This window comes from Bos javanicus, chromosome 6 (genome assembly GCF_032452875.1).
Source record: "Bos javanicus breed banteng chromosome 6, ARS-OSU_banteng_1.0, whole genome shotgun sequence".
NCBI lineage: Eukaryota > Metazoa > Chordata > Mammalia > Artiodactyla > Bovidae > Bos > Bos javanicus.
In genome coordinates, this window is record NC_083873.1 from 109493192 (window position 1) to 109513837 (window position 20646).

Below are 20646 nucleotides of genomic sequence, written 5' to 3' on the forward strand. Positions count from 1 at the left end.
TCTGTGGATTTTAGTTAGTGGAGAGAAATTCTTCTAGTGCGTGTTCTATGCGGTAGCATCTTTGAACCTCATGTTCTCACTCATCAAACACCTTAAGATACAGAGGCACCTAGGGTGGCTGGAACAGAAAATCTATCACTTAATTCAGAGCCTCCTCCTTCCTGTAGCTCATTGGAAAGGGTGTGGAGAGCACTTCTTTTGTTGGGCTTGCTTCAAGAGGGAGAAAGAGAGCTGCAAATGAGAAATGCAAATTGAAGAAGATATCCAGCAACGTGCCTGGCTTTAATAATTGCTCAAATAAGAAAATCTAGTCTCCAAGCCCTCCTCTCCATGCATCCACTCACATTCACATTCACAATATTTTAGGGTCCAGGCTTCCATTAAATGTCACTAACAAAGATCCATCCCAAATCTCCTCTGTTCCTGTCACATCTCACTGCTTATTTTCTGTATCACGGTCATCACTGTTGGAAATTATTTTATTGTTTGATTTATGTGTTTGATTTGTTTTTATGTTTTTGCCCCAGTGATAAACTCCAAGAGGCCAGGTATGATTAATATTTACCTGAGTATCGCCAACACCTAGCTCAGTGTGTGGATCATAGTGGGAATTCAATAATTATTTCTTGAATGAATGAATGAATTCCCAAATCCTGGGGCGGGGGTGTGGGGCATTGGGAGACAGAATCAATGGTAGCAAGACAGAATCAATCAAAGGTAGCTACTTCTTGTTTGCAAGAAGTAACAATTGGGGCAGAGATGAAGCAGATGAACCGGAACTGGCAGGGTAGCCTGGGTGGGAGTGGTGGACAGTACAGCTCTCTAGGACAGGAGTCTGTGATGATGGAGGTTTTGGCAGCCAGGCCCCAGAGGAGGGTTGCAGACACTCTGGTCTGGACCCCCCAGTGACACAGTCATGGGCCTTTAGGACCAGCAGGCACAGAGGCCAAGCATTCTGAGAGTGCTTGCAAGGAGAACAAGTGTTGATGCCTGAGGTGGGCTGGAGGGTTGCCAAGGGAAAGGAAAGAGAAGCAGAGATGCTGGAGGCTGTTCAATGCTTGATGGAGAAAAAAAATATGACAAAGATCTCCCAGTGGTCTTTTCCTAGACTGCCTGCCTGGAAAACAACTCTCATTCAGAGACTATGAAAAAAATCTAAAAACAAATACATGAATTTTTTTTTCCTCTAAAGTCCCTTAAAACATCTAGCATTTTAAATATATGTGGGCTTCCCTGTGGCTCAGCTTGCAAAGAATCCAGAATTTTAAATCTATGTATGTATTTATGAGTTGTTTTTGTTTAGTCTCTAAGTTGTGTCCAACTCTTTGTGACCCCATGGACTGTAGCCTTCCAGGCTTCCCCGTCCATGGGATTTCCCAGGCAAGAATACTGGAATGGTTTGTCATTTCCAAGTCCAGGGGATCTTCTCAGGAACTGAACCCACTTCTCCTGCATTGGCAGGAGGATTCTTTACTGCTGAGCCACCGGGAAAGCCCATTTATAAATGAGGCATTAGAATGAACACTTTAACCATATGATCTTATTCAGTCCTCCAAACAGGTGATTCCTCTGGTATTCCCATTTCACTTAGTGGGTAAACTGAGGTTCAGAGAGTTGAACTGACTTACCCAGGTGAGTAAGTGATGGAGCTCAGATTGGAAGCCAGCTAGTCTGACTCCAGATTCGCTGTTTTTAAATCATCATTGAGCATATGAATCATCTAACCTTGGCAACAACTTCTTAAACCTTATATAAGTAGAGTCCTGGTTTACTGTCTTGAATCTAGCTTTGTTTTTCTCAGCTACCATGGGATGATCTCAGTCATCTTTGCATCAGTCCCACATCTGTGAGTCTAAGCTTAAGCTCTCTACATCCAGCTACTGCTGATGTCTCAGGCTGGCTGTCTTCCAGCAACTTCAGTGCAACACATCTATAACTGAATTCACCATTTCATGCCCAAACCTTCTTTCTCTCTAACTAATCTGTCCTAGTTAAATGGCACACTCATTCAGCCAGCTACCCCAGTGAGAAATCTGGAAATTATTTCTAACACATTCCTTGCTGCATCTTGAAATGTCTTCCTCCTTAGGCTGACTTCAGTATACTGAGATCACCCCAATCGACACTGCCTCCGTTTGTCATCATTGACTATTGCAGCTGTTTGTCAATTGGTATCCTTACCTCTGGCCTTGTCCCTCACAAATATACCTTATTCAATGTTACTAGAATAATTTTGGGTTTCCCTAGTAGCTCAGCTGGTAAAGAATCCACGTGCCATGCAGGAGACCCTGGTTCGATTCTTGGGTTGGGAAGATCCCCTGGAGAAGAGATAGGCTACCCATCCCAGTATTCTTGCCTGGAGAATCCTAATAGACAGAGGAGCCTGGCAGGCTACAGTTCATGGGGTCACAAAGAGTTGAACACAACTGGGTGACTGAACTGGTTCTTCTGTCATCTCTTCCTGCTCTAAATTCCAATAGCCTATCAGCCATTGGCAGGTATGTCTCTATTTTAGGTTTTTTTTTTTTTTTTTAATGCCATCTGTGTATCTTATTTCTTTTCTCCTTCCATCTTTGCTTCATCCCTTCCATGAATTTTCTTTAGCTTCTTCTTTATGGAAGGTTCTGAAACTAACACTTAAGAAGGTTGACAATCTAAAAAACATTTCCACATGTACCACCTCATATCTCACAGCACCATGGACAGGCAGGTAGACTTCTCTGTATCTTACAAGTGAGAATGTGGGCTCGAATGGGTCACGTTCAATGCCCAAAGTCACAGAATCAGGAAGAGCTGCAAGTGGTCCTGTGTCCTTGGCTTCAAGTCCTGTCATTGCCCTGCTCTGCAACCCTTTGAAGGCAGGTGTTGGACACTTATTCATTCCAGATCATCATGCTACATTGTCAGTACATAGAGATAGTTGATCCCATGCGACTGGGACAAGTGGGGTTCAATCAGAAGCACACAGCATAATAGAGAGGATTCTATTGGTTATATACATTCAACATGTTCTGGGAACAAGTCAGTATACTTTGTCCAGTGAAGGAACACCTTCCTCTGTCCTGGCTACTTGGCTAATGGAGGGCAGTGGCCAGTTTCTCCTATAGCTCTTTGTGGCTTTGTCTGACTCAACTATGAACCACCAAAGCAAACACGGCACCTCACGTTGCTTTGTGTCTCGACTACCAAACACAGACGAGGTCCCTCAATACGCAGCTATCTATTATATGGGTCTAGCTATCCAGGTGGCACAGTGATAAAGAATCAGCCTTACAATACTGCAGATGCAAGAGACATGGATTCAATTCTTGGGTTGGGAAGATCCCCTGGAGTAGGAAATGGCAACCCATTCCTGTATTCTTGCCTGGAAAACCCCGTGGACAGAGGAGCCTGATGGACTACAGTACATGCGGTTGCAAAAGGGGGAGATAGCCAGGTGCCTGCAGGGACATGACTGAGCAACTGAACACACACAAGCATTGTATGGGTCGACCCCGAGGAATTTAGAGAGGGAAGGTGACTTAGGGAGCATCTTTGCAGACCATGGTTTTCTAGACTCCAGTCACCTATGCCCTATATGCCAGCAATGGATCTGTGTAGTAGCTTGCACAAATTTCATGACATTTGGTTCTCGCCCGTATTCTCACTTACTATTTATTTACTCTTCATTATTCATTTCCGTTGTTGCCACCTTCAATTTTACAGGGAAAGAAATGAAAGCATCACCTGATCAGCGTACGTGCCCCAGGTAAGGAATGAGTGTCAGAGCTGAATCTGAACAGAAACCCTCATATCCTGGATCCTCGGGTATGTGGCCAGCCCTTCCTGCCTCTGTAGCTAAGGTTTTGCTTTTTTTTTTCTTCTGCTTTTTGAGCAAGAGAGCCATGCTCTAAGGAGACTGCTGATAAGGAGATAACCAGGTGCCTGCAGCCACCCGTGAGGTGAATGCAAAAAGCCTCAAGAATCCTCACGGGGGAAACTTTGGCCCTGCTTCCTGGAGAGGAGGAGAGAGCCCAGGAAAGGGAGGAATCTCCTGGGAGCCGAGCTCGGGAAGATGGCAGTTTCCAGGACAAGCAGGGGAAGCCAGACTGAGTTCTCTCTGAACTGACAATGCTCCCCATCTATTTCAAGTTTGTGTGGAAGGAAAAGGTCTAATGCCTTCTGAAAACCGTTCTGTCTTCCTTTCCAAAATGAAGGTCAGCAGGGGAGAGAGGCAGCGTCTGCGACGGTAATGAAAGAAAACCCAGATGACTGCAGAAGCAATTTAAAGATTTGCCTGGATTTGCTTAGGCCCCCGTGGCTGCGCCTTCTTCTTGCAACTCCTCCTCAACAGTCTGGATGAGGAGATAAACACATTTTTAAAAAGTCCAGCATCCAGGCACTTTTGAAACTAGGGAACGTGGGACCTGGGAGGCTGAAAATAGGAATCATGTATCCAAGCTTGTCAGAAAAAAGAGGATAGCGTTCAGCAGGTGTAACACAGGGAGAAAATCCCCTCCAGGAACGAGGGATACGGAGGTGGATTTCATCAGAAACAGACAGAAAGCTTGATTCATGCTTGATGCAGACCTGGATTCAAAGGCCCTTCCTTAAAGGGAAAGCTGCAGGCCAAAAGCGTTCCTTTAGGACGCTCAGAGACCTCATTAGCCCATCATTAAACAGCCAACGAGGCTCTGCTACGGCAACAGGCCAAGTCCAGAAGTATGGATGAAAGGTTTTCAAAACCTTGGAGTGGAAAACAAAGCAAGAGCCTTCAGGGATTATGGCAAGATTCCAAACTCCCTGGTCCGGAAGCTAGCAGAGAGCATCCTCAGAACACAGGGGTAGTGACTTCACTCCAAATATTTCTTTGGCATTCTCTGAGTGACTTCCCTTTCACTTTTCACTTTCATGCATTGGAGAAGTAAATGGCAACCCACTCCAGTGTTCTTGCCTGGAGAATCCCAGGGACGGGGAGCCTGGTGGGCTGCCATCTATGGGGTCACACAGAGTCGGACATGACTAAAAGTGACTTAGCAGCAGCAGCAGCCCTAGGAGGTGGACTTAGTAGGATTTATCCAGGAGCCCCTGGGCTTATACATTGCTCATCCCCAGGGCTCCCTCTCAAGCCAAAGCTGTTTCCTGTCCTCATGTTGGTTTCTTATCATAGGTCCAAGAGACTTCTTTCTTTCCAATGTTCTTCTTAATGGCCTCTGCCAAGCACCAGTTGTTCTCTGAATCATGTTTTCTTTTTTTTTTTTTTAAGTCTATCAATTTCTTATTTTTGTGTTGTCAAGGATGAGTACCAGGATCTCTTTTGAATGTAGGATTTTATTTTCACTTCCTACAAGGAAAGTGATGGAAATAATAAGACTCTGAACTTTAGTGAAGGAACTGATGTGTGACAACTTTAGACTTCTTAGAACTTGATTGTTTTCTTTAGATCCTGTCGTCGTTCTGGGACATTCCTAAAAGTCCCAAGGACTTGACCTTCTGGGCTTTTGTTGTTTGTTTGTTTTGGTTTTTGTTTTCTTGGCTTTTTTGGCCACACTGCGGGGCACGTGGGGTCTCAGTTTCCTGATCAGGGATTGAGCCCGTGTCCTCTGCAGTGGAATCGCAGAGTCTTAACCACTGGGCCACCAGGGAAGTCTCTCGACATTCTGTTTTTATTCCTAAAGTTGTACATCATCTCCTCTGACCTCTTTCTCCTGAAACTTGCCACCTATACTTATGTTCACCTTTATAAAACTCTTCCACATAGAATTAAGCATGGATTGCCTTCTTACCATCATCCAATCATGATGCAATCCTCCTACTTACATGAATTCACTTTACAGCAGGAATCTCATATATTTATTTCTAGAAAATTCCTGAAATATCCTTGCATGTATTACATGCTCAATAAATAGGAACTGGAAGAGAGGAGGGCAGGGGTCCTAATATTGAAGAAACAAAAATGATTCCACCAATATCATTTTCCCAGGTCACTGTGCTTTGTGGCATCGGAAAGCAGTGTCAAGTGACATGCAACATGCAAAGTCAGAATCTGGATGTGTCTGCATGCTTAGTGAGGGAAGAGAAGGATAAGCGAGATGCCAATTCATCTGTAACATGTGTCAAGATCTTCAGATTCTCAGACACTTGCACCACTATTCATTTTTGACCTTTGAATTATTATTGACTCAAGCTTTGCCTACTGGATTGTTTGATTGTCCAGTTTCTTGTTCGACTCTTAGTGTCCTTTGAGGAGGATGGCTGTATTCCCCCTGCACCAAGGCTGACCATGGGTACCCTGGACCTTGGGTCCTAGGAGTCTGTTTCTCAGGTCCATTCTCCAAACCCCAGCTCCTCAGAGGGACTGAACTGGAAAATGGACTGTTCTTCCTCTCTAGGTCTGGTGGTATCCTTCAGAATTCCAACCACATTTCCTCCCACTTCTGGTTACCCAAAGAAAATTCTGGAATAGTGAAACAAACACACACACACTTTCCACATTCTTTATGTTTCCCCAGATGATCCACATAGAACCAGATGGTAATTAGGAGGCAACCAGAAGCTGGTAACCAAGAAAGTCCATCCCCTCCCCACTCCTTCCATTCTTCCCTGATGTAAATGTCCATAGGCTTATCCTTCCTATCTCCATCAAGATGCTCAAGTGAGCTTCTTGCTATAGTATGACAGACTCAAACATACAAAACCATAAAAAAACCACAAGTTAACTATTCAGTAGGGCTTTGGGTATCACTCACACACACTGAAAAATATATTGACATAGGAAGACAGAAAGTCCAGGTCCACATTTCCAGATCTTTCTTTCACTAGAGAACTGTGGGAACAGCCAAGTTATAATCAGAACCCTTCTTAGTGAGAGTGCAGTCAGAGAAAAGGGCATTTACTGGATCTGAGAGTCATAGGATCATCTGATATCTCCAACTTCCATCTGGGATGCTTCTGCCAAATTGGAATGAAGCTGAGTTATCATTTTCCCTTTCTTAAAGACCCAACGACGTCACAAACCTCCATTGCTAGGATTAAAGTCTCAGAAAATGAGAGGCTGGGGGAAAACAATTTAAAAAATTTACTAAGTAGATTTAAATGGCACAGTGAATAAGTATTCTAGGAGATATTCACTTGCTTTAGCCAGCCAGATTCATGACTAGGAAACCCTGCTCCAATAAATAAGCTTCTTCTGGATGACTTTCTTCCTTGCTTAGGAAATATTGCTGCAGTTTCACAATCTGCGAGATTGAATATTTCACCCATTTATGTTGTGCAGACTGAACCTCTCCTTCAACTTTTTAAACCAGCCCTTCCTAGCATGTTTGTTAGCTTTTGCACCTGACTTTTTTGCTTGTTTCTTTCTGCCTTGTTTTCCTAGGTCCCAGGACAATGTCTGGCCATTTCACAAGCTATAAGCATGTTTTGGGTCCCTGACTCTTTGTTGGCTATGTTTTATTTTTTGGCTGAACAGCATGTGGGATTTTAGTTCCCCAATCAGGGAGCAAATTCATGCCCCCTGCATTGGAAGCACAGAGTCTTAACCACTGACCCACTAGGGAAGTCCCTGTAGGATTTTAAACAAGATGTTCAAGAAGGATAAGGTACAGTTAACTTTAAGCAGTGAAGTGAAGGGGCAGGAAAGCCATGCCAAGTTTAGGTAAAAACAAGCCCTGGGTGAGAGAACAGACACTGCATAAGCAACAAGAAGGCCAGGGAGAGAGTGGACTGAAGAGGGGAAGTAAGATGAGGAGAAACGTGCTGGGGTGAATGATGTAGAGTCTCATGAGCCATGTGAGGAATTTGGGGCTTTGTCCTCAAGGTGATTCCAATACACTGGATAAGCAACAAGATCTTGGAGAGGGCTTGGATCACACTGGACCCATTGCCTCTCTGGTTCTCTGTTTCCAAGCTGATCAGTTTCCTTCTGATCAAAATAATTTTTCCATAGACACCTTAATATTTTCATTGAGCTTAGCCTGCATCCTGCTGCCTTGTCTTTGGGATCTTATTTTAAGGGTACTGACCTTTTAGTTTAACTCTTAGGAGGACAATCTCTGTGCCACATTTCCTAGTTCTGGAGGAGCATATGGTTATTACCTTCCTACCCACACTCCAGGAACATAATTATGCACACAGGTGTTTTAGGGATTCAGGCCAACAACAACAGCAACAGAAGATTTAAAAAGGGATGCAGTTTGAAATCAAGGTGTGTTGGGAGCTCTAAATGCAGAAGCCAGACTGAAAACACTCAGCATTCTGAGAGAGAGTTAGAAATAAACACTTACGTCATTCCCTCCCTCCCCTGCATTGATGCAGTCCAGACAGATGATGGCCCAGCATTTTGGATTTGTCTGGTTTCCTCATTAATTCTCCTCTCTGTTCTGCTTTTATTATCTACAGTGACAACGGCACACTATCCCTCAGCAGCTCCTAAAGTCATCTAACTGTCATTAGAGCAATAAAGACTCTCCTCTTTCCGAGCAGTAAACAAATTAAAGAGCTCCTTGGTGTCTAAACTTCTTGATGGAAGCATCCTTGTCTTATGATAGCCACTGTCCTTTGAAAACCTACTGCGTGCCGAGGATAGTTAGTTGTGTTGCATACACTGTTTTATTTCATCTTTGCAATGGCACTTTCAGGCTAAGAATCAGTGGCCCGATATACAAAAGAGGCAGTGACACCCAGAGAGGTGAAATACTTGCCAGTAAGTAGTCAGTCCATGGCCAGATCTGCATACCCATGCACCCTATCCTCTGTCCACGTAATTCCATGCTTCTTGCTTTTGCACACTGTTCTTGACATCTTCCCTCTCAATGGCTCTCCCTCCTCACTGAAGTACATACATACTCACTTGTGCTTTCTTTTATTAGAACATGTCCTTGAAATCTTGAGGGGATCAGACTTCTCACTCCTCTCTCTCACTCAAATCCCTAGTCATAGACCCTCATTGCTGGAGGGAACCTTAGAGATTATATTCTCTGGAGGTTTCCAATCTTAAGTCCCCAGATGGTTAGACTAGTTTCAATGTTCAGAAGTCTCTAGTTATATCACAATACTGCTGTTGAGTTTGTACTACTGAAATATAAAGTTACATAACTGTTAGATGGAAAAGGCAATGGCAACCCACTCCAGTACTCTTGCCTGGAAAATCCCATGGTTGGAGGAGCTGGGTAGGCTGTAGTTCATGGGGTCGCTAAAAGTCGGACACGACTGAGCGACTTCACTTTCACTTTTCACTTTCATGCATTGGAGAAGGAAATGGCAACCCACTCCAGTGTTCTTGCCTGGAGAATCCCAGGGACAGGGGAGCCTGGTGGGCTGCCGTCTATGGGGTTGCACAGAGTCAGACACGACTGAAGTGACTTAGCAGCAGCAGCAATTGTTAGATAAATACAACTTGTCTAATGGATAGAAAGCTTCTGAAGATGAATCCCATATTGAGTAAGTGGGGAAGAAAGACTTTATAAAAAAAAAGAAGTTGGTGAAAACTCTTAGAAGTGGCATCAGTTTAGTCTGTGTTCTCTTTTATAAATGATTCAGTGACTGTCCACTGGGAAGGAAAATGGACACAGATTAAGCTTCACTGGTTTGGAAGAGATTTTATAGCGTATGCTGTCCAACCATGATGCATTTCTAGCATGTGATAGACCAGTCATTGATGGAGAATTTATTTCTCCTTTAGACATCCTCTTTCAATGTAATAACATTGATTGTTTAAGATTCTTACTTTTCTGTAGCCGCTATCAGTTGGTTCTAATCCTTTGGAACATCATGCAGTAGTTCTTATCACTCTTCTCAATGATGTCCTTCATGCTCAAGGATAGGACAATTCTGGACTCACGGTTGGAAATGGCAGCATCACCAAAGTGATTACGTGGACCATGACTGGTAAGTCACTTGTTTTCCTAAACAAGAAAGACCCATAAGGCATTTTGCCATTTGACTCTTTTCCTCTGCTTTGGACCATAAAGAAAGCTGAGTGCCAAAGAATTGATGCTTTTGAACTGTGATCCTGGAGAAGACTCTTGAGAGTCCCTTGGACTACAAGGAGATCCAACCAGTCCAACCCTACAGGATATCAGTCCTGAATATTCATTGGAAGGACTGATGCTGAAGCTCCAATACTTTTTGGCCATCTGATGTGAAGACTCAACTCATTGGAAAAGACCCGGATGCTGGGAAAGACTGAAGGCTTAAAAGGAGAAGAGGGTGGCAGAGGATGCGATAGTTAGATAGCATTACTGACTCAATGGACATGAATTTGAGCAAACTCCAAACAATGGAGGACAAAGGAGCCTGGCATGCTGCAGTCCACGGGGTTTCAGAGTTGAACAAGACTTAGAGCTGAGCAACAACAACTTCTGCCTTTGCCACATGCCCTAAAATTTTATAAATACTGAACTCTTGAACTTTTTCTTATTCTCAGTGCTCCTTATTCCTAGAATATGTCTCTCTCCCTCTTTTCCCCATATTTCCCTCCTCTGGAGAACGTTTCATGCCCCAAATGGGCTGGCTAAAGCCCTGTAATAACCGCTTCCATTATATTTGTTTCCTTGCATATAATACTAACTTATAATTAACCATTTATTTCTCTCTCTCCTCACCAGGACTGTAGGATCCTACTGGCTTAAAGTGATGCTCTATTCTTGTAGTTCCAAACCTAGCACTTGATTGAGACATATAGTGCTCAATAAAATGAATGAATGAATGAATTTGGGTCCTTCCTATATCTGGTCACCAAATTCTCAATTTCCATTGTCTCCATCATGACAATGGAAACATGGGGAGTTGAGCATGAAATAAGATGGGATAAAGGAGGGAGTGACAGGGAAGTATAACCAGAAGACAGATAAATTAATCAAAATAAAAAAAGTAATTTTCTAGATAAGGAAACTGAGACTCAGAGAGGAACATGATGTAGTAAATCACACAGTGGGGACTGGCATCATATTTCCTGGCCTCAGACCCTGGGCCTTGCCTCTATGCTATGAATATTATGGCAAGAAAATCTTTAACACACAGAGAAAAACATACTGGCTCATCTCTAAAGATGACAGTCTCATTGTCAGGGTGAAAGGGTCATTGGTTGAAATTTTAAAAAATTAAATCCTGATTTAAATGCAGCCTCTCACTTGGAGCAATGACTCAGGCTGATTCTGCAGGTGGCATGTTTTCCTCTGAGATTTCTCACTGGGTCTATTCCTCGTTCTTCTGGATTATATAAGGGTAATGATGCATTCTGTGACTGGATCCCAACTTCCTGAGGCCCGAAATAATCATTGTTCTGTTTTCCATGGGAGATGAAGATACATATTAGGATTTTAACATTCTTCGAACATCAACTTTAAAAACAGAAGACATCCAAGGCAGGTGGGGCTTGCAAATGATATTTATAATCAGATGTTCATCTAGAAAGTAATTAAGAAATCTCTTCCTTATAAGGCCTGGAAGCTTCTGAAAAGACTTCTCAGCTCTCTCTTAACACTCTTTGTCCCTGCCTCCCACTGTGTTCCAGAGCCCAAAGGAGGATGAGAGGCGAGTCCTGCTGATAAAGATGCCATCGTGTTAAACGGTCACAGAGCCATAGGGCAAGAAGTCCTTCTGTCTGCCCCTCCATTCCAACTCCAGTACCCTCAAAACTGTGTTTTCTCATGTTTTGTAAATTACTTAGCACTCTGCCAGGTTCTCTAGTGCCAGCTGGCTCACTGCCTTGGCTTCCTGTCACTCCTTTTAGGAAATTCAAGGGAGAAATTTGAAGTCAGATACAGTGGAGAAGGAAATGGCAACCCACTCCTGTGTTCTTGCCTGGAGAATCCCAGGGACGGGGAGCTTGGTGGGCTGCTGTCTATGGGGTCACACAGAGTTGGACATGACTGAAGTGACTTAGCAGCAGCAGCAACATGTGAGTTCAAACACAGGGTCTGCTACTTCCTGGCTGTGTAGTAATGAATGAGCTACCACTTCCTTCTGGGTCTCAATTTCCCACCTAAAAATCCCCCTGGATTGTTAGGGGGGACTGTTGTCCTGATTCACTGAAAAAGTCCCAAGACAGCATTCAGCTTCGTACCTGCTTTCTAGAAGATTCTTAGCAGATTTTTTGACATTCTGCCCTATCTCCATTCTACATCTTACTGGTAAAACAGTCTGTACATATTTGGGCTACTGGATTACTTTCCTGGGGATTCCCTGGTGGCTCAGATGGTAAAAAAAATCCACCTGCAATGCAGAAGATCCAGGCTTGATCCCTGGGTCAGGAAGAACCCCTGGGGAAGGGAATGGCTACCCATTCGAGTATTCTTGCTGGGAAAATTCCATGGACAGAGGAGCCTGGTGGGGTATATAGTCCATAGGATTGCCAAGAGCCAATCACGACTGAGTTTCCTAGGGATGTTGTACTGAAGTACCACAAAATGGGTGTCTTAAAAGGAAAGAAATTGTCTCACAGTTCTAGAGGCCAGAAGGTCTGTCTAAGTCAAGGTGGCAGCAGAGCCAGGTTCCCTTTGGAACATGTAGGGGAATCTTTTCTTGCTTCTTCTTAGATTTGGGGGGTTTGTGGACCATCTTCGACTTGCAGCTGTGTAATTCCAATGTCTACTTTGTCATCACATCCTCCCTGTATCTTGTCTTCTTATGAGGACCTAGTCATATTGGATTAGAGGTCCATTCTTTGCTTATATGACCCTATCTTAACTAATTATTTGTACAGTGAGTCAGCCCTATTTCCAAATAATGTCACAATCTCAGGTACCAGGGGTTAGGACTTCAATTTTTAAAGGGAGGTATGGATGTGAGAGTTGGACTGTGAAGAAAGCTGAACACTGAAGAACTGATGCTTCTGAACTATGGTGCTGGAGAAGACTCTTGTGAGTCCCTTGGACTGCAGGGAGATCCAATCAGTCCATCCTAAAGGAGATCAGTCCTGGGTGTTCATTGGAAGGACTGTTGCTGAGGCTGAAACTCCAATACTCTGGCCACCTCATGAGAAGAGTTGACTCATTGGAAAAGACCCTGATGCTGGGAGTGATTAGGGGCAGGAGGAGAAGGGGACGACAGAGGATGAGATGGCTGGATGGTATCACTGACTCGAAGCACATGAGTTTGGGTGAACTGCGGGAATTGGTGGTGGACAGGGAGGCCTGGTGTGCTGCGATTCATGGGGTTGCAAGGAGTCAGACACGACTGAGGGACTGAACTGAACTGAACTGAACTGAGGATGGTGGAGAACATACTTCAACCTGTAACAAGTAAGTATGGAATTATAGGCTAAAATGTTCTAGTCTATTTAATCAGTATATCATGTAGACTTCTGTTTTGATGAGATTAGATTTCATTGTTTGAAAGTCTAATCTTAGAATTGAAGTGTTCCAGCTAAAAGGAAATATGTCATTTTTTTGCTTCCCACCTCTTCATGCCCTTCTCCTAGTCTTCCTTCTTTTTCAAGCCCACAACTCTCATCATCTCTAATCATTATACATCCAGCAGCCAGAATTATCTCTCTGTCTCCCTCCCCTTTCAAAACAGACACGTGTCTGTCAGTCACCTTGTTCTTTACAGGACAAAGGTCAAACTTCTCACCTGGGTACAAGCTGTCCTTTAGTACCTGATCCTCTACATCTGGGGTGGTTAATTATCTTGGTTTATCCCAGATGGCTTCAGCTTTAGCACTGAAATTTTTGCATCCTGAGAGACTCATCAGTCTTGGACAAACCAGAGCAGTTGTTCACTCTATCCCCTCCCTACAGCTTTAGATACTCTCTAGCTGTTGCAGATTTAATTCTGTCTTGCTAATTGTATATTGTTTGGGCACTAGCAGTCAGGCTCTCCTGCTAAATTATGTTTCTTAAGGATGTCTAGATTCAGACAAATCTCGGTTTAAATTTCAACTCTGCTGATCCTAGTCATTGCATGTCTTATTATCAAACATCAGTTTCCTCAAAAGCAAAAGGGTCAGAAACCCCATATCCTTTGGTTGTTGTGAGGATAGATTAGACATTATGAGTGAACCACCTAGCAGAATCTGATATGCACTTGGCGTTACGTAAGTGGTAGGTGGTTTTCACTGCTGGGCATGTCTGTATGCTCCAGAGTACCTATGCTCACTAAATGCTTTGGAAAGAAAGCTCAAGGCTACAGAGCTCAAATTTCTTGAGCCACGATCTTTCTTTCCTGCCATTTTTTCTCTCTGACTTAAAAAAAACAAATGCATTCTTTCAAAGGTTAGCCTTACTGAGAACTTGGCTGAAAGCCCTGTTGATTAACATGGAATATGACCTACAGACATTTACCACTGGAATTTTCCATGTGTCAAGCATTTTCTATTCTCTGGCAATTTTGATCTGGTTGGATCCAGCAACTGGTCCTTGAAGGGAAAACAGACAACTGAAAAGACCTTGAGTCCCTTCTTATGCTCCAGTTCTCTTGAACTCAAAACAGAAATATTTAAAGTTGGTGTGGCATCATCAACTGAAAACAGGGTTAGATCAGCCCCCCAAGGGAATCAGCTGTATTTTACAGCACTTGATGGCTCTCGAGGATGCAGTGGAGAATAAGGGAGGTTGTCCTCTTCCCCAGGGGGGAGCAGAAAAAATCTTGATTGTGGTCAAAAGGATATCACAGACTCTTGGCTTTCTCTGAGAATCTCATTGTGGAGGCCACTGGTTCCTTTTATCTATTGGGTATTTGATGTCATGATGAGATTAATAATTCATAGAGTCTGGGCAGTACTTTTCCATGGAGGGCTGTGTGCAGAGATGAGCAGAAGTGCTGGCAAAAGCCCGAGGGTTCCTGACAAGGTCAGATGCCTTATGCTTCAGCAAGTCTTCAGTCCCTGGTAACCCTTTACTTGCTGTGACAGATACAGAAGAAGGGCAAGGATTCTTGAAGGCTTTTTAGCTTTCTTGGTTGTGGTAAAAATCAATCCTGTTAAACAGAACTCTAAGAGATGGTAAGTCAATGACAACAACAGCAACAAAATATAAATAAAAAAATAGGTATTAGTTACAAACAATAATTCAAGAGATGTTCTAGAATCAAATGTAATCAATTTCCATAGGTGATGAGAGGATTAGTAGTAACTAGGGGAAGATGAAGCTTGATCTAGTCTTATTACTATTACTAATGCATATTTTTTTTAATTAAAGAATTTTTTTTTATTTTTTAACTTTACAATATTGTATTGGTTTTGCCATATATCAACATGAATCCACCACAGGTATACATGTGTTCCCCATTCTGAACCCTCCTCCCTCCTTCCTCCCGGTACCATCCCTCTGAGTCATCCCAGTGCACCAGCCCCAAGCATCCAGTATCATGCATCGAACCTGGACTGGCGACTCATTTCATATATGATATTATACATGTTTCAATGCCATTCTCCCAAATCATCCCCCCCTCCCTCTCCCACAGAGTTCACAAGACTGTTCTATACATCAGTGTCTCTTTTGCTGTCTCGTATACAGGGTTATTGTTACCATCTTTCTAAATTCCATATATATGCGTTAGTACACTGTATTGGTGTTTCTCTTTCTGGCTTACTTCACTCTGTGTAATAGGCTCCAGTTTCATCCACCTCATTAGAACTGATTCAAATGTATTCTTTTTAATGGCTGAGTAATACTCCATTGTGTATATGTACCACAGCTTTCTTATTCATTCGTCTGCTGACAGACATCTAGGTTGCTTCCATGTCCTGGCTATTATAAACAGTGCTGCGATGAACATTGGGGTACATGTGTCTCTTTCCCTTCTGGTTTCCTCAGTGTGTATGCCCAGCAGTAGGATTGCTGGGTCATAAGGCAGTTCTGTTTCCAGTTTTTTAAGGAATCTCCACACTGTTCTCCACAGTGGCTGTACTAGTCTAGTTTGCATTCCCACCAACAGTGTAAGAGGGTTTCCTTTTCTCCACACCCTCTCCAGCATTTATTGCTTGTAGACTTTTGGATCGCAGCCATTCTGACCGGCGTGAAATGGTACCTCATAGTGGTGTTGATTTGCATTTCTCTGATAATGAGTGATGTTGAGCATCTTTTCATGTGTTTGTTAGCCATCTGTATGTCTTCTTTGGAGAAATGTCTATTTAGTTCTTTGGCCAATTTTTTGATTGGGTAGTTTATTTTTCTGTATTTGAGCTGTAGGGGTTGCTTGTATATTTTTGGGATTAGTTGTTTGTTAGTTGCTTCATTTGCTATTATCTTCTCCCATTCTGAAGGCTGTCTTTTCACCTTGCTTATAGTTTCCTTTGTTGTGCAGAAGCTTTTAAGTTTAATTAGGCCCAATTTGTTTATTTTTGCTTTTATTTCCAATATTCTGAGAGGTGGGTCATAGAGGATCCTGCTGTGATGTATGTCGGAGAGTGTTTTGCCTATGTTCTCCTCTAGGAGTTTTATAGTTTCTGGTCTTACACTTAGATCTTTAATCCATTTTGAGTTTATTTTTGTGTATGGTGTTAGAAAGTGTTCTAGTTTTATTCTTTTACAAGTGGTTGACCAGTTTTCCCAGCACCACTTGTTAAAGAGATTGTCTTTAATTCATTGTATATTCTTGCCTCCTTTGTCAAAGATAAGGTGTCCATAGGTTCATGGGTTTATCTCTGGGCTTTCTACTTTGTTCCATTGATCTATATTTCTGTCTTTGTGCCAGTACCATACTGTCTTGATGACTATTTTGATTAATAATCTCTACTACTTTTTTTTTTTTTTTGAGTCCCAGGCACTGCATCACATGTAATATCTCTTTTGACCTTCATGCTAATTTTGTGAAAAAGTCCGTCTTCTCCCCACCTATTAAATGAAGAAACTAAGGCTAAAAAAGTCAACTAGGCTTTTCCAAGGCCACCAAGTTGGTAAGAGATGGAGCCATAGTTTGACCCTGGGGTGACTGTCCTTGAGACTGCTTTTGACATGTGCTATGTCACCTTCTCCCCTTCATGGGTCACAGCCTTGTTGTGGCAAAGGGGCTTGCAGCAATCAGTGAAACTATGAGCCATGCCATTCAGGGCCACTCAAGATGGACAAGTCATGGTGGAGAGTTCTGACAAAACGTGGTCTGCCAGAGGAGGGAATGGCAAACTACTCCAATATTTTTGCTGTGAGACCCTCATGAGTAGCATGAAAAAGCAAAAAGATATGATGCTGGATGATGGGCCCTCTAAGTTGGAAAGTGTCCAATATGATACTAGGGAAGAGTGTGGGGCAATTCCTAGTAGCTCCAGAAAGAATGAAGTGGCTGGGCCAAAGCAGAAATGATGCTCAGTTGTGGATGTGTCTGGTGGTAAAGAAGGACGGATGCTGTAGCTGAAGCTCCAATACTTTGACCACCTGATGCAAAGAGCTGACTTATTGGAAAAGACCCTGATGCTGGGAAAGATTGAAGGCAAAGAAAGAAGGGGGTGACTGAGGATGAAATGGTTGGATAACATCACTGACTCAATGAACATGAATTTGAGCAAATTCTGGGAGACAGTGGAGGACAGAGGAGCCTGGCGTGCTATCGTCCTTTGGAGTGGCAAAGAGTTGGACAGTACTTAGTGACTGAACAACAGCGACAACAATATCACTTTCTAGCAATAATTAAAAAACTAATGATCATGAGGAAGATTCTTAGCATTGTGCAGAGACTTACGAGTTTTCAAGACCATTCATATCTTTATTCCCATTTACTTCTCACAGCAGCCCTGTGCAAGAATAGGTTGGGGGTTACTATCATGACCTGGAAAATGCAGAACTTGGACAGGACCGAGTTTACATGATTCTCAGGGTCACCAGCCAAATGGTTAGTGGCCACAATGCACTTGCAATTGAAGGCTTCTGATTTCCCAGCTGGAGCTTTGTGACCTTTCCTTTAGAACATAAAAGAGGTCACACTAGTGGGAGCTGGCATTTTCAGTTCCAATCTGTGCCAAAGGAGAAGAGAACTGTCTGAACTTGATAATCTACTTTCACTGATCTTTAAATGTCTCTTGCCAAGCCTATGTGGCTTCCTCATTAACCAGAAGATTCTCACTCACCAGAATTCTGGTGGCAGTGATGAAAACCGCCATCTTTTGTTCTTGTTCATTTTCAAACTTTGGTTGTCCAGACTCCTGGCAAGTCTATGGTCTTCCCAATAGCTTTTTAATAAGTTTATTTTCTACTTTAATCAACCAGAGTCAGGTTCTACTCTTTGTAACTGAGAACTCTGATGAATACGACCTTTCACAGTGCTGTTACATAGTCTGGCTTCAAGTAACCCTAGTTCTGGCCCATTCTTCTTTTTTACAAACCATAAATTTTCAAAGTATATCCCATACTTTCCAAACCTTTGCTCAACCATTATCTCAGCAAGGCTTTATTTAACTATTTCAAGCAATGAGTAAAGATGGCTCCTGGAATTCCCTAGAGAGCAGGTTTTAAATTTATCCCAGAGAGGAGAAGAGAGTGTAACAATGTGGAGAAGGAGGATGAGAGGTCTTGGGAGAGCTTCAGCTGGTTGGGTGCTCCTTGGTCAATGCATTTACTTTTTCTCCTTCCTACTTTCCTTGCTATTTTTTCGTAATTTTGATCTTCTTCTTCCTCCTTACCTTCCTAATCTTACTGTTATTCTTTTTCCAAGATGTATACTAATGAGGGATATATGGCTCTATCAGAATCCAAATATCAATTTGAGTTTTTTTGTGTCCTGAGCTTGTCCTGTGCTCTTCATCATGCTAATACATCTATCACTTAATTTAAGCTCCTCAAACCCATTAGAAGGAGGGATTATGTCCCTATTATGAGAGGGAAGAGGTGAGACAAAATGAGGTTTGAGGCACGCTAGGACTTACTCATAACAGAATGGCTTCTGAGCCTCCCCTCAGCTTTCCTGTAAGGTTGCAAGCATCAGATGAAAGGCAGGACAATTCTGATATTAGAGAAACAGACAAGGAAATAGAAGGCTTTTGGGAGCACTTGTTCTGTTACATATTAACTGTGTGTTTCTTGGGCAAGTTATTCAAGCTCTTTAAGTCCTTAGCACCACAGGTGTGCAAGAGAGTAAAGTAAAAGACAGATAGAATTGAAGCATTTCACTTGAAATGTTTCCTTTGCCCCACATTCAGTTTGCTTCCCCACAGTGTTCCTCCTGTGATAGCCCTGGGGGACATGAGATCTCGCTTTCTTTGCCAGCATGCAGCGATGCCTGGGTCCCAGCGGGTTTGTGCCACTAGCCAGATGGCCTCTTTGTATTGGGAAGATGTCCCCTTAGAGCACCTCATTCTCTTCTTTTTTTAATGAAAGCTCCAAATGTCCACGGCTGCTCCTGACAGATCACATGTTTCTTTAAAAGGAAGTTAAGAGTACTCATATTAAAATTTGTTTGGGGGTTAGAGTATGGTTTATTGATGACAGTCATCCTCAATTTCACCTAGAACTAGGGCAGTCTGCAGAGTCCAGGGTCATGCCTCAGACCTAGGATAATCATTCAAGGATTTCAGACAGATATACATGCTGCTGCATGTTGTCAGATATAGTTCAGGTCAATTCTCGGTTCTACTGCTTGCTTATTGATGTTCTTGGACAGCTTACTTAATCTTTTTTTTTTTTTTGGCCTCACTTTCTTCTTCTAAACTGAAAACAGTAAACCTAGAGCTTTCCTCTTGGAGTGGTTGTGAAGATTACATAAGATGATTCCTCTGAAACTGGTGCAGAGTGGGCATCCAATAAATATTCACTGAATATGGTCAATGCTTAAGACACATAGCTAATGATAAACAGCAGGTCCATTTCCCACTGCTCTGTATTTGTTCTGTCATTGCTGAAGGTGACGTAACACAGGAGTGAGATGGCGGGGTAGAGTTTTCAGAGTAAAAATGACAAATCCTTTCACTTGAATCAGGCTTCTATATCAAGGAAGTTGATTGGCAAGAATAACAGCTTTAGGACTTCCCTGGGGGAGACCTGGGTTCTATCCCTGGGTTGGGAAGATCCCCTGGAGAAGGAAAAGGCTACCCACCCCATTATTCTGGTCTGGAGAATTCCATGGACTGTATAATCCATGGGGGGTTGCAAAGAGTCCGGCACGACTGAGCGACTTTCACTGTCACTTTCACTTGGTCATACAGAGGATAAGAATCCGGTTGCCAGTGCAGGAGACACGGGTTCGATCCCTGGTCTGGGAAGATTCCACATGCCATGGGGCAACAAAGTCCATGTGCCACAATTACTGAAGCCCACTGACTTGGAGCCCACACGCGGCAGCTACTGAAGTCCATGTGCCTAGAGCCTGTGCTCTGCAACGAGGGACACCCCTACAGCCAGAAGACCACCCTCCACCAGAAGAGCAGCTCCCACCTGGCCGCAGCTAGAGAAAGCCTGCTCACAGCAATGAAGACCCAACACAGCTAAAAAAAGAATAACAGATATATACGCTATCTTCACTAAAAAATAAAAGATATACCATTAGGTTTTTGACCGAATAAACATTGAGAAGTAGACAGCCTTTGGTGCTCTTATTTTTCAAATTAGGCAGTAATGTGCTAGAGATATCCCTGGGGCAGGGAATGGCTCCCCACTCCAGTATTCTTGCCTGGAGAATCCCATGGACAGAAGAGCCTGAAAGGCTGTGGTCCATACAGTTGCAGAGAGTCAGATTGACTGAAGCAACTTAACACACAGGCATATGCTAGAGATGTAGAAAAAAGTAAGGAGAGGGTCA

The 20646-nt window shown here is 43.0% G+C and overlaps 1 long non-coding RNA gene across 1 annotated transcript; it reads left to right on the plus strand.

Annotated features, from left to right (window-relative positions):
* The first annotated feature begins 12536 nt into the window (after positions 1-12536).
* Positions 12537-20425, plus strand: LOC133249864 (uncharacterized). Its single transcript, XR_009737139.1, has 2 exons — positions 12537-13223; positions 20054-20425. It is a non-coding gene; the product is annotated as an uncharacterized LOC133249864 (long non-coding RNA).
* Positions 20426-20646: the final 221 nt, after the last annotated feature.